Source organism: Corylus avellana, chromosome ca5, assembly GCF_901000735.1.
Source record: "Corylus avellana chromosome ca5, CavTom2PMs-1.0".
NCBI lineage: Eukaryota > Viridiplantae > Streptophyta > Magnoliopsida > Fagales > Betulaceae > Corylus > Corylus avellana.
Genome location: NC_081545.1, coordinates 4,414,952 through 4,419,967, shown reverse-complemented (window position 1 = coordinate 4,419,967; position 5,016 = coordinate 4,414,952).

Sequence of the window (5,016 nt, the reverse complement as noted above, 5' to 3'; positions counted from 1 at the left end):
ATAGGTCCGAAAGACCTCATCGTAGCAGATCCCATCGGGAGAGACACCACGAAAGATCCCATGATGACCGATCTCATCATGAGAGATCCCATCGTAGTCGTTCCCATCGCGAGAGGCATCATACTCGCCACAATGAAACCAATGTAAGTGCAGAATTGTGAGACCTGAAGAGGAAGTATGCTGAGATGGCTGATAAGATAGCCAACGGGGAGAACGGAGTGATGGCAGAGGAACTCATGGATAACACCAACCTACCCTTCACAGATAGGGTGATGAGCTTCCCCAGCTTGACAAGTTCAAAATGCCTCATATAGATAAGTATGACGGCAATGGAGACCCTGGCGAGCACATGGAAGGCTTTCGAGCACACTTCATTCTTCATGGCACCCCAGATGAAATTATATGCCGGGCGTTTCTGCTAACTCTAACAAGAGCGGCTTTGGAATAGTTCGCAAGGCTTCCAGCTAAATTCGTAGATAACTTCAAATCCCTGGGCTGCCTCTTCCTTAGTCAATTCCTGGCTACTTGGAAAAGGAAGAAAAACCCGTCTTACCTCCTCACTTTGGTTCAAAGGAAGGATGAATCCCTGAAAGACTTCATGCTCCAATAAAGAGAAATTAACAGTAGAGAATCCGAATGAGCAGATGGTACTTGATGCACTGGTACATGGGGTAAGAGCTGAGGGGCCACTGATGGCCAAATTGTCAAAGAAAACAACAATGATTGGTGTCAACCAATAAACTAAAATATTTGGAATAGTTGGAGTATCTGAGATATCTAGATCTCAATATTTTGGGATCTGTATACTTCTTATGAGAGATTTTGATAAATGTAGTTATTATCCATTCTTACGTTCAATGTAGCTGGAAAGATCGTATCTCGTTGATATCAGTCTCATAAATCTTTCGATTTATATTCCTCATTTAAGTGGATTTTGATGGATAATTGCTTGAGTGAGACCCAAGGCATGATTTATTCCCAACATTAAATAGAAAATGTAATTGATTCATTCCTAAGAATGCTCCATGCCCTGTATGTAGCCAACGTGTTGTCTAGTTTATATATTATAATAATCCGGGAAAATCACTATTGGAATTTGCACTATTATTCGAAAGTGACTAATTAATTTGGAATTCTCTAAAATCATTTATAAAGTTCAATTTTTAATATTGAGAAAAGACAGAATAACTAATAGAAGATGAATTAGCAAGTGAAATGATGGGACCAAGTGTTTAATCTCATCATAGCATCCATGTCCCTAAATCATGTTAAAAATTACAAAATAACAATCAGATCAGTGACATTAAAAATCCGTTAAGATAGTTAAAGTATCATCATAAGGTTTTTTGAATACTTTTTGTTCATTGATTCTATTATGTATTTAATATTATTATTTTTTATTTGTGTAATGGGATTGTAAACTGGGATGTAATGGAAATTGTTGTAGCAGATGAAAAACTGAATTGAAATGAGAGATTTAGGCTATGAGAGGTGCCTGGGCCTCCAAATTAAAGTATTAATTTGAATGCATAATGGATATTTTCTTCAATTCCAACCCGCCAGCTAAACAACTAACAGGATGTCCAATAATAAATAATAATAAACTGATAAGTTTATTAATTAATAAATCTATCCTGCTTATATAGATGGAATACAAGACAGAATTATAGGCAATTTGATTCCCACGTGAAACTTTATTCAATTATAAATTCTCAAAATATGGAATTTAGGCTTTTTTTAAGTATTAAAATGCTTGAAAAATGTTATCTATTAAAAATATAGCATATTATAGTTGAGAATTGAATATATTAAATTAAAAATTGTCTTTAAGTTTTCTTAAAGAAAAAACGTTTTTGTAAAAGTGAAGAAGTCATTTGAGAAGAAAACTATTTTTGATTGCTTTGATAACATTCCACTTATTTAATATGTGACATTTTAATTAATTTTCAAGTGTTTTTGTACTTAAAACAGTATAAATTTCTTTTTTTGAGAATTTGAAATTTCTTAAAATTTGTTGAAAGTCTTAATCCAGAGTGTAGACCCATAACATTAACGTTTAATTCCTCCAGACTCTTGAGATTTGCACCTTGTCAAATTGAGGGCTCTGATTCCTCTCCAGTCCATTATGAACGGAAGGGTATCCAGTTCATGGTTATGATTTCTTTATAAGACACCTATTCTTATAATAAAATATTATTTAAAGTTTAATAAATAAATAAATAAAAGAATTAGGTGGCTGGCCACCCATTGGGGGTGGCCGGCCACCCACATTTTGGGTCAAGCCACCCCCAAGGCTATTGGGATAGTTCGGCCACCCCCATTTTTTAAGTTGGAGGTTGTCGAACCACCCCCATAGGCCATGGGGGTGGTTCGGCCACCCCTTGGCTGGCCATTAGGGGTGGCTTCCCTACCCAAAATGTGGGTGGCCGGCAACCCCCTGGCCACCCCATTTTTTTTTTCATTTATTTATTTTTTAAACTATATATATATATTATAAGGACATGTATCTTATCTGTGGCCCTACGATTTCTTTAAAAAAATCATAACCATAAACTAGATTCTCTTCAGTCCATTATGGACTAGAGAAGATCCGAATCCCAAATTGAGGGGCGGCCAATTTTATCGTTGGGGTGGCTCCTGTTCAAGCTTTTTTTATTTTGTTTATTTTAGGTTTTAGTTTTTAATTTTTAACGTTCAGTTTTTAGTCTTATATATTTGGATTATTATGGGCGACCCGTGTCTAGAATTAGAAGTGACCCGCTAGACTAACAAAATCCATCAAGATTTTGGACGAAATTTTATAATAGATATTTATTTATTATTTTTACATACCACAAGGAGCTCTCATAATATTTTGATACTACATAAAGCTTACTACAAATCAGTATAAACACATGGACTGATTTTATATTTTAAAAGGAAATGATATTTTTGATCTATGAAATACTACAATAACTTGGCCTATTTATAGCTAAGTTGTCTGATTTATATTGAGAGAACACAATAGTTGGAAAAGAGTAATGTTAGATATCATCTTTTTATCCTCCTAAAATCCTTATAAAGCTGATGTGACTTTTAAAATCACCATTGGATTTAATGGTGATTTTAGAAGCCGCATCAGCTTTAAGAAGATAAAAAGATGGTACTTAACATTACTCGTTGGAAAAATATGACTGTTGAGAAAGTATGACCATTGGTCAAATATGAATGCCGGAGATACGTGACTTTTTTTTAGTTGAAAAAAATATGACCATTAGAAAATATGAATATTTAAAAATATGAGTTTTGGCTAAAATATAATAAAAACATATAAGAAATAATATGTATATAAAGTATAGAAGAAAATAAAGAAGATATTGGAGTATCACTATGTATTAAAAAAATAGTTGATAAAGTAGATAATCATACATTTTGGATAGCAATTTTAAATATCGTTGTTGGAAATGTTTTAACAATATGGCCAATTTCTAATTCAGTATGTACTATCAAATATTAATACAGTTACAGGATCACCAAAAAAATAAAAGAGAGAAGAATGAAAATGTCGTGCTTAATTTGTCACAGAGTTTTATAAATATCTATAAAAAGAGATTATCCGAAAATGTATGAGAGTTCAGTGTGTCATCTGAAGTTTCTTCCATACAAATACCTCAATTCCCACAAGTAGCAAATGGAGTGTTAGTCGTCGGAATTGTCTTGTTTTGTAATCTATTTAAACCCCAAAAGTTTATTTCTCAAACCTAAAGGCTAAGGATCCTCTTAAAAATTCTATTGCTAATTTTCCAATTAGCAATGATAGGGTCAACAGGGGTCGAGAGGGGTCAAACAACTCCCCATTGCCTGCCAAAGATTTCCCTTGCTATTGGCGCCGTTGTTGATGTGAGTCATTTTTTATAGATGTCATCGCCCTTCAACTAATCACCTATTTTGTAACCAGCATTTCTATGTTAAAAAAATTTCAATATATATTTATGTTTTGTGAATGTTTTAAATGAAATGTATTAAAGAGCTTTGAATGAAAAGAGTTCTACACTAAAAAAAAAAGAGAAAGTCAAGTATTTAGGTATATGCACTTGTATGTATATTCTTGTACGGTGCAAAGCACTCGTGTGTGTGGTTGTTGATTGTTGTAGCCTTGTAGGCTGCTTTTGTGACGCCTTGATGGTTTGGCAATGGGTTATAGGGCACTAATGGCACTTTACGCTAGACCGTTACTAAAGTCAAGTTCAATCCATCAGTTAATGACCATTCATTTTAGGACAGTTAGTATCAATCGATTTGATTATAACCATTTATTTTTGGATTGTCAAGATCAATCGATTTGATGGTTTGATTTGGACCATATAATACTTCTTAGGTAAATATGGTGGTTTGATATAAACCATATTATGCTTATTAAGTAGATCTGGTGGTTGGATTTACTGGATCCTTACTAAAGTCAACTATAAGATCAAATCAACTTAGATCTAAGGGTTGAGATTAAGTGATCGTTACTAATAATTACGATCTAACAGTTATAATTAAATAATCATTGGTAATTATTTAATTTAATGGTTAGAATTAAGTGTCTGTTTAGATCAAATGGTTAGATTTAATGATCGTACCTGTTTGTTATTATTAGATTAGCAGTTTATGATTGTTGGACTAACAGTTTATAAGTTTATTACTGCGAGAATTTTGTTGCCATTAGATTAACAATTTATGACGGTTGGATTAGCCTGATTGGATTAACAATCAGCTTATAGAGCTTTTAAGTCAAAAAAAACTTTTGGACAAAAGCTTCATTTTTAAGGGATTTGGCTTAGGTGCGGCAATGCAAAACTACCGCACCATGCAGTAGCCCAAAACGACCCAGTTTGGGGTCGTTTTGGGCAATAAAAAACTATTTTTTTTAAGTAATAATATAATATTCATTAAATATTAAAAAAATCAATAATTAAAAACTAAAAATATTAAAAAACTAAAAATATTAAAAAAGTAAAAGAAAAAGAAAAAAAAAATAATGAAAGGGGTGGC